The 9,784-nt window shown below is 44.1% G+C and overlaps 2 protein-coding genes across 3 annotated transcripts in view; one reads left to right on the forward strand and one right to left on the reverse strand.

Annotated features, from left to right (window-relative positions):
• Window positions 1–8,755, reverse strand: part of FAM192A (family with sequence similarity 192 member A) — a 28,315-nt gene extending 19,560 nt beyond the window's left edge. Inside the window, exon 1 of the mRNA XM_015558778.1 lies at window positions 8,504–8,755. The gene's annotated coding sequence lies outside the window, so the exon portion shown is untranslated. The remainder of the gene's footprint in view (window positions 1–8,503) is intronic.
• Window positions 8,756–8,873: 118 nt separating this feature from the next.
• Window positions 8,874–9,784, forward strand: part of RSPRY1 (ring finger and SPRY domain containing 1) — a 30,224-nt gene continuing 29,313 nt past the window's right edge. The window contains exon 1 of one of the 2 annotated variants that reach the window (XM_006752863.2): window positions 8,874–9,096. The gene's annotated coding sequence lies outside the window, so the exon portion shown is untranslated. The other variant, XM_006752864.2, reaches the window with a different exon arrangement.

Consider the following 9,784-nt stretch of genomic DNA (forward strand, 5'->3'; position numbering starts at 1 on the left):
CAAACTGTAACCTTCTGGTTTGTAGGTCAACGCTCAACCACTGAGCAACAAGAGACAGGCAGTACTTCAACTTTCAGCCATCACTATATGATGGCAAATGAGGCTTGAGCACAGATCTAATTACCAGATTAAAAAGAGCTAAATCTGGCCCTGACTGGTTTGGCTCAGTGAATAGAGCGGCAGCCTTTGGACTGAAGGATCCCGGGTTCGATTGCGGTCAAGGGCACATGCCTGCGTTGCAGGCTTGATCCCCAGTGGAGATGTGCAGGAGGCAGCTGATCGATGTTTCTCTCTCAGCTATGTTTCTAACTCTCTATCTCTCTCTCCCTTCCTCTCTGTAAAAAATCAATAAAATATATTTTAAAAAATAAAATATTTCTTCTAATTAATTTCCTTTCAATGTGCATGAGTCCATACACTGGGCCACTAGTAATACATATTAATACTGGAAAAAAATCTTCCAATAGGCCAAAATAAAATCTAGAATCTTACATGCTTTCTTCTAATTTAAGAATTCAGAGACTCTTAAAATTTATTCTTATAACTCAAAATTAAGAAAGGAAAATCATTTATTTCATGACCTGCTGAGTTTCTGTAAAGAGAAGACACTATCTTCATTTAACTTTAACAAGGATCCCTGAAACTCAGGGACAAAGTCTTTAGGATACTTGTCAAAAAGGGTTTGAACTTGAAACAGAAACTCTAGAGCAGCGATTTTCAACTGGTGTGGCACAAGAATTTTTAAAACATGCAATACCTGACTAGTTAGTCAGGGGCACTGACCTCTTTTCCCTTAGATTGTCAAATAAAAAATGACAGTAGCCAACACAATAGCTGTCCAGTGTGAATGAATCAAAATTATACCTATTTTTTGTCAGATCAACAAAAAATATATATTTTTGGTGTGCTGCAGAATTTCAGTAGTTTATGTATGCCATGAGATGAAAAAGGTTGAAAATTGATGTTCTAGAGAAATAAGGATCTTCCCATGAAATTCTTACTCTTTTTCCTCAGTATCTTTCTTGTGTTAGAATTCAACTTCTGCCCAAAGAGTTGAGTCTGTGCTGTTACCCATCTTTCACACACAGACACAAAATCAGGAATCATAGTTGGTTAATGAAAATAAGGCAAAAGCACAGCTCTCAATGGGTTGGCTTCCTGAAAACACAGCCAGCCCTAGCTGGTCTGGCTCAGTAGCTAGAGCGTCAGTCTGCAGACTGGAGGGTCCCAGGTTCGATTCCAGTCAAGGGCACATGCCTGGGTTGCGGGTTCAATCCCCAGTAGGGGGCGTGCAGAGGCAGCTGATCAATGATTCTCTTTCATTGATGTTTCTATCTCTCTCGCCCTTCCTTTAGGTCAATAAAAATATTTTAAAAACCCACAGTCAGTCAAAACTAATGAATACTTATGAAAGTCTGCTCTTTAAAGCTAATATTGTAATCCTGACATTCTCTTGATTCCAAAACAAGTTAGGTGGCCACACCAATTATAATGAACTTGTGAGTTTAAAAGAGACAAGACTGCCCTAACTGGTTTGGCTCAGTGGATGGAGTGTCAGCCTGCGGACTGAAGGGTCCCAGGTTCGATTCCGGTCAAGGGCATGTACCTTGGGGCACATCCCCAGTAGGGGGTGTGCAGGAGGCTGCTGATTGATATTTCTCTCTCATCGATGTTTCTATCTCTCTCTCCCTCTCTGAAATCAATAAAAATATATATTTAAAAAAATAAAAAAGACAAGACTAAAACACAGGGTGCTTTATCCATCTTTCTTCTACCTGCATTCCTTCTGTAGGTCCTCGTTCCCTGGCCCAACACTATCCCTCTGCCTTCAATACAGCCTTCTGGCTAATTAGTTTGGTCATCTGCTATGCTTGGAGAGGTCAAAGACAGGGACAGTACATGCTCATGAACAAGTGGCAATATTCCTGAATATTTTGAATATTATTCAGAATATTCTTTCCCCAGAAATATGCAGGTCTTTTCAGAATTCCAAACTTCACTGTCATCAAATACTGTCAAGAAATAAACTTAACTTCACCACAACCCAATGTAATTAAAATAAATATATACCGAATACCTTCTTTTCCGTCTTCTTACCAAGAGGGAGAGCAGGTCATGATAAAGAGTATAAAAGACTCTAAAATCAAGAAACTGTGATTTGAAACCTGGTTCTGCCACTTACCCATTGTATGACCCTGGGCAAGTCACTAAACTCCTGAGCCTTAGTTTCCTCACCCACAACTGCACTCACCAAAGGGGACTAAAAGAATACTGCACAACATAAACCTTTTGTGAGAATAAACACGTAATTCATGTAAAGCACTTCAGTGTTTGACACATGCTTACAGATGCTCTGAAAGGCCTGCCAGTACTACAAAGCACTACGCTAAGCTCTGGACAGGCTGTGGGAGTGAGAGAAATACCGTATGCACGCGTAGGGGAGACATAAATAAATCAGTGACATAAACAATCCTGACACCTGAAGTGGGGAAGGGATCACATCAAACCGAGAGGAATTAGACATATACCCACACTCCCTTTTTCCTCGCTTTCTTATATAAGTTCTATTGTTTCTACTTCCTAAAGACCTCTTTTTAATCCACTCCTTTCTTTTTCTTTTTTTAAGAGAAGGGTCCTTTTCTTTCTAATCTATTCCTTTCAGGGCGTACTCTTGCATGGACTACTGCAATAGCATTCCATTAGTCTCCCTGTTTCTACTCCCAGCCCTATCACAGCCATTTACACCTCTACTACAGCACTTATCCATTCATTTTATCGTTCATGACTGTTCCATCAGCTCTTTGTATCCACAGTGTAATAAGCACAGTGTCTGGCATATACTAAGCATGTAATAAATACTTACTGAATAAACCAACCATAGAGGATTGGAAGAATTTAAGTAGGGAAGAACGCTCTCACATAAATATTTCTAGATGTTGTCTGATGTAAGTTATAGAGAAGGGTAGACATAAAATAAGTGTTAGCTGAGGCTTCTATGTCCCATGGGAAATTCTATTCAAACATTGTATGATTTGTAAAGTAGGAAACACAGGACCAAAAATTAAATCACTTTATTATAATTGATGTATTCTTCAAGAATAACTCTCATTATTCTCACTTCATTTCAACTGGCTGAAAAATGCTTTTACACGGGTGATTAAGTATTTCCCACACAAAGAGTCCAAAGTTCATTCACTGTTTATTCTGCAATAGGAAGGTGATGAGTACCTACAATTCATTTACCTCCTTCTGGAAATGACAGAAAAACCGGAAGTTTAAGTATTTATTTCTAATTTCCACTGCCCAGCTAAATTTTTACAAGTCTCATTTCTCTCCTTTGTTTGCTAGAATAATTGAAAACAAAACAAAATATAAATAAATAAAATCCTAGGGTCCAACTGTAAAGATTCATGTGGGAATACTTGTTTTGTCCTGTGTTTAATTTTAGAAAGAACATTGTCAACGTTCCTTTACTCACATAACTTTTTTCTTCAAGGTGACCTGAGTTAAATGATCAAACTGAACATTACATTATTTTAAAAAGAACTAAGTTCTTCAAAGAGGGAATTCATGGAAAAACCATACCAAAATCACTTTGTCCAAACTTAAAAGTTTCAAACTGATACAAATAAAGAACATAGTTTCACATTTGCTTGACAGCCAAAAAAAAACAAAGTTCTTATATTTCAAGCCAAGTAACCGTAATACACTGATCTACTGTGTTTGCACTGGAGACTGTGGTATTTAATTTCCAGGTTTATGGGACAAAATGGGCATAGTGTCTCACATAGCATGACACATAAGTTTTAAGATACAAAATTTACATTGCTGCATGCAAAATTGCTATTGCTGAACTAAAAAATTATTCCACTTAGCGAGTGCCATGATAGAGGCTAAAGAGACCTGGTTTCCTATGGAATTAAATTTTGTGATGGCAGACTACTTAAGTGTTTGCAGCACTGACCACCATACACCCTAATTCTAACATTAGTTAGCAAGTGTAAAAATACATCGGGGGAGCTCTGTGTTAGGGTGTTTGAAAGCTTCTCTCTTTGAGTGGCAAAAGCAACAGGACAGTACACTTTCCTTTATTTCAAGAGGAAGGGTGAGGGAGGGAGAGTATCAATGATGAGAGAGAATCAGTGACTGGCCTCCTCCTGCACACCTCCCACTGGGGATGGAGCCCACAACCCAGGCATGTGCCCTGACCAGGAAACAAACCATGACCTCCTGGTTCATAGGTTGACAATCACTGAACCACACCGGCCAGCCAATACACTTTCTTTTTGTCAATATAGTTAAGCACTGCTCTTTCTACATTTCTACCCTAATGTTCAAGTCACAACTACGAGGAATTCTCCATCTGGCAAACTCAACTATATTTCAAGTAAAGATTGCTTTCTGGCCATAAGGCTCTTCTACCAGCTACAGTCATTTAGATCAAGCCAATTTTCCCCGGATTACAAAACTTCGGAGAATGACAGCTACTAACAGGAACACTCTATTAGCATTTATTAGTAGACAAAGTAATCTTCACTCTTCTAACAATGACGCTAATTTAACCTACCCCAGTACCAAAGGAAACTAAAAGAACCTAAAAATGAGGGTACAACATAGCAATTTAATTCATATTTAAAATTTTTATTATGAAGAACAATTGGTATAACCTTCTTATCGTCTAGGCATCTAAAAAACACATGCAATAAAGTTATTTTTTGCCGTAGCCCATTTGGTTCAGTGGTTGGAGCAATGACCCATGGACTGACTGAAGGGTCTCGGGTTTGACGATCCTTGGATCCCAGCCCTGGATGGGGCACATGAGGGAGGCAACCAGCTGATGTTTCTCTGTCTCTCCCTTCCATTCTCTCTTAAAAAAAAAAAAAAATCAATGGAAAAAATATCCTCAGGTGAGGATTAACAACAGAAAATTATTAAAACAAAACAAAACATACAACACACCTATATATGCATTTGTCTTCCCGTAACATGAGAAGTGAGTCTCATTTACATGTGCATTTGCCTGAATTCATCTATATGCACTGGGAGAAAAAAAGAGAGAGCTTAAATTATTGGTTCCCTGAGCTGATCCTCAGTCCCCTAGTTCATGCGTGCCACTCAGTGTATAAACACTTCCCTCACTGTGTATGAGTCTACTATTAGTTGTATCTGTTACACATTGTGACTCCTAAATGTACACCAACTACTTCATCTGGGGCTCACAGGGAGAAAAGACAGCATCTGTTCCAAAGCTGGAGGAAACCTGGCCATGCTGGAATTTTGCTGCGCTGGTATGCCTACATCCATCCTAATGCTCCCCTAGATTTTCGAGGGTAGCTTTGATCATTTTGCATCTGTGCCCTAACCCACACTAAGTCATACCTCCCCTCCCCCAGGCTTTATATAACTCCTCTCAAGATCAAATTTTTTTTAAAAAGAAAGAAGTAAAGGCTTTGCATTACACAACCACACATGAGGTCTACTAACTCATTCAGTTGTATTTTTGAAGTCAGTTTTTACAGGGGACCTATTACGTGGAAGGCACAGTGCTAGGCACTAACCTGGCGCTCGACTATTAGTAAGTGAAGAACTCGCATTCAGTAAGAAAGAAGGTTGGCACATGAGCAATTTAGAAAAGCAGACTCAGAGTAAATGCTGTAAGAAAATAGAAGCTTAGTTCAGAAAAGGGAGATTAGAAAAAGCATGAGGGAAGCTTAATTTTGATAGTAGCTGTGACACTGCAGTGAAAAGTGGTGGAAATTTGAGGCATACAAAGAAAAATAATCTGTAACTTGAGATTGCCAGAAATCACAAATTTCACATTCCAAAATGAAAATGAAAGGAAGGGTGCTTTCATTTCCAGAAATAGTGAGGTAATTGACACCAATCCTGTACTTCTATGATAAAAAATAAATTAAATAGCGTTAGCCGGTTTGGCTCAGTGGATAGAGCCTGTGGCCAGAAGCGTCCTGGGTTCAATTCCAGGCAAGGGCACATGCCCAGGTTGCAGGCTCCCATCCCCAGTATGGGATGTGCAGGAGGCAGCCATTCAATGATTCTCTCTCATCATTGATGTTTCTATCCTTCCCTCTCCCTTCCTCTCTAAAATCAATTTTAAAATGCTTAAAAAATTAATTAATTTAATTAAATAACTCGAAGAAATTTCTAAAATAATTCTTAAACAGAAAAGCTAACAAGATAGTAAAGAATCTGCCCAAACTCTAGCTGGGTTGGCTCAGGGGATAGAGCATTGGCCTGCAGACTGAAGGGTTCCAGGTACAGTTCTGGTCAAGGGCACATGCCTTGGTTGCAGACTCAGTCCCCAGTAGGGGGCGCGCAGGAGGCAGCGATCAAGGATTCTCTCTCATCATTGATGTTTCTCTCTCTCTCTCCCTTCCTCTCTGAAATCAATAAAAATATATTAAAAAAAGAAAAGAATTTGCCCCAAATCCAAAACCAGAAATAGAGCCATTATCCAAACTTGTTTTCATCCTAAGGGTTTCTCTGACCTTAATGCTGTTGTTTGGGTGCCTTTGTGAAGCAAAAGAAACTAAAGCCCAAATAGGACGTGAAGTCTGATAACCATCTATTTATTTCTCCCTGTTAACCTGGTACGCCAAAGAACTACACCTTCAAAATAAAAGTGAAGTGGGAAGAAAAAGAGCATAAATAATAAGCAACAGAAAGAGACTCAAAGGGAATTCAGATAGTAGATTTAAAACATTCAGATTATAAAACAACTACACTTATCATGTGTAAAGAAACAAAAACCAAGCCTTAAAATTAATAGCAGGGAACAAGAAGCTGTAAAACCGTGGTAGAGCACATTTGAAAAGACCAAATAAAACTTCATGGGGAAAAAAAAATGCAGTAACTGAATTTAAGATTTCAATGGATGAGTTTAATGACACATTAGAAATAGGTTAGAGAATTAACAAAAAAGAAATTATCCAGAATGTAGTATTAAAAAAAATAAAGTGAGAAGAGAACAGAGTAAAAAGGTCTCTGTTAAGTCAGTTAAAAACAATGGGGCAGAAGCAATAGACGGATATAAAATGGCCGAGAATTTGACAGGTCTAATGAAAGACACTAATCCACAAATTCAAGAAGTCTAACACCAAACAAATGCAGAAACCCGAAGATAAAGACTGAACAATCTTTAAAACACCCCACAGTGAAGAGTGAAAAAGAGCGTATTTAAGAATGAAGTGGGATCCAAAGGTGATCCCCAGTGAGCACACTGCCATTGCTTAATTCAGCTGCCACCCAGGTGTAATTCCACTATGGCTGAGCCTATGGCTGCGCCAGGCACTTAAATTACTTTGTTTACCAGATATGTGGTTTTCCATTTCTGAAGCGGCATCTTGACTCTAACCAAACATCAAGATTCTTAGATGGTGAAAGGAAAGACTGCTAACCAGGTAGAAGGTCTTGAGGTAATCTTCCTCTCTAAAAACCACAAAGAAACTGCCCACTGGGGTAAAAGGCACCAAGACTTCAGGTGAGAAAGGTTAATTGGACATCCTCTGCTTGCAGACCCTTAAGAACTGTTAACAGCTTAGCCCAAGCTGCATTTGAAAGACTATAGATGCTGTTTTTATCTCAGCTCAACTCTTGTATCAAAAAGGAGTTAACGCGCACGGACTCCTTTCCAGGATTTCAGAAGCACTGTCCTCCGAACCATTTTATGGGGTCCCTCTGAACACAGCAATACACCCAACAGCTGAAGAAATCAACACGTCTTACCTCGCAGCTGGTACCCAAGAAGTCATTGGGAAATCTGACCACCAGGCCGACACCTGGTTTCCTGCGTCCCACTCCAGACCTACTCAGTCAGACTATCCGGGGATGGGATGGGGTCCGAGAATCTGCATTTTAAAAGGGCCGCAGAAGAACTTGTTTTCTACTAGTTCAAGAACCACTGCTAAGTCCGAACAGGTGTCCTCCTCTAACCCTCGGCCGGACGTTGGCATCCACGTGGGCCACCAACCCTCCAGCAACGTGCTTCAACTCTCGGTGTCAGCTGCTTACGTTTTCTGCAAAAACGAGCACGCTCCAGCGACTGGTACTTGGTATGTAATAAAAATGTGCTTCCCGTCTCACATGTTGTGAAAACACCATTTCCAACCAGGCCTCCCCACATCTCGCGAGGAGCCGGGAGCCGTTCCAAGACCTTAGGAACAGCGCCCGCTCCTCACCTGGAGCCTCGGTGGCCCCACCTCGTAGAGAAGGTGCAGGGAAGCCAGCAAGAAGCCCAAAGTCCCCAATCCTCTGGAAACGGCCAGGTATCCTCCCCGACTCGACCTGGAGGCCACCCCGCGGCCATCCCCTCAGGCTGGGTTCTGCAAACCACTGGCCCCGGCGGCCAAGGACACTGGGCGAGTGCACAGACTGAGAAGAGGCCTGGCCCTAAACCTCAAGTCAGACACAGCCCCCCATCTCCTCGGCGAAGAAGCTGGAGCCCAGGTCTCGCAGCCTGGCCCGGGCCCAGGCCACACTCACCTACCAACGCGCGGGAGGCGGGACACCCTCTCCTCGGTAGCGCTCACCCCCGAACCGCCACCGCCAACGCCAACGCCGCTTACTTTTTAGGGGTTAAAAAAAAAGAAAGACCAGAAAAAGAAAATAGCCTTTGCTTTTGTATTCCTTTTGACCCTTCAGGGCTTCCTGTTCCTCGCCGCCACAACAAAAGTCCACCCTGCTTCCGGCGGCGAAACCCAATCCCGACTCTCTTCCTCCCCGGGAGTCCGATGGCAATCCGGTGCCCGGAAAGCGGGCGGGAGACGCTGGATTGGGCCATTCACCCCTCAGCCAGCGGATTGGCCAGCTCGCGCCTGGGGGGCGGGCCGAGCCGTGAGATCACGTGGTGCCGCCCAGGAAAGATGATTGGTTGTCAGGGAGAGGGATTGCCACCGAGAAAGGGGCGTTTCCTAGGGGACTGAAGGCGGGCCTGGGGCGGTACCGAGCGGGGGTGGGCCCGGCACGTAATGGCAGCGCCGTGGCCCCGCGTCCATCTTTACCGCTCTCTCGGACCTGTCACAAAGGAGTCGCGCCGCCACTGCCTCCCCCTCTCTCGATCGGACCTGGGAGCTGGAGCAAGTCAGTGCCGCAGCCCAGCCGCCGTGCCCCGGAAAGCCCCTGGGGACGCGGAGCGGGGGGGGAAGTCCGAGGGCAGGGGACGTCTCGGGGAAGGAGGAGACAGTCCCCGAGTCTGCGGCGGGGAGACCGGACTGGGGTCGGGGGAGGCTCGGGGAAGGGGCCCCGGAAGGGCGGCGTTTGGCAGAGCCCGGGAAACAGCCCGGAGATTCTCCGCGGAGGCCCGCGCGGAAGGCGCCTGAAGAGGTTCCTGGAAGAGGGTGTTCCCCCTTTAGGGGGATGTTGACCGGAGGAGGTGCTCGGGGGTCGCCCTTCTGAGAAGGCCGCGGCGAAAGGGGCCCAGGTGAGAGGCAGGCTGCTCCCGGGAGGCTCCTGACATTTTAGGAGGGCTCTCGGGGGTGTCCGGGCGGAAGGGGCAGATGGGAGGACGCTCTGGGAGGGTTTCCTTTTGTGGAGTTTGAGGTTTTAGGTGGCCCGGGTGCGAAGCAGACATTCCCCCGGGAGCCATAAAAATGCCGCGGGGTGGAGAGATGCCTCGGAGAGAGAGAGGGGGGCTAGGAGTCTGGAGCCCGAGCTAGCGGATTCCCGGAGGCCCGACGTGGAAAGCGGGCAAGGGCCTCGGGGAGAGGGGCTCGCTGGGCGGCTCTGGGAAGGAGAGACCCCGATCCGCGGGAAAGCCTCGGGGAGGAAC

The sequence above is a fragment of the Myotis davidii genome, unplaced genomic scaffold (genome assembly GCF_000327345.1).
Source record: "Myotis davidii unplaced genomic scaffold, ASM32734v1 scaffold590, whole genome shotgun sequence".
Taxonomy (NCBI): Eukaryota; Metazoa; Chordata; class Mammalia; order Chiroptera; family Vespertilionidae; genus Myotis; species Myotis davidii.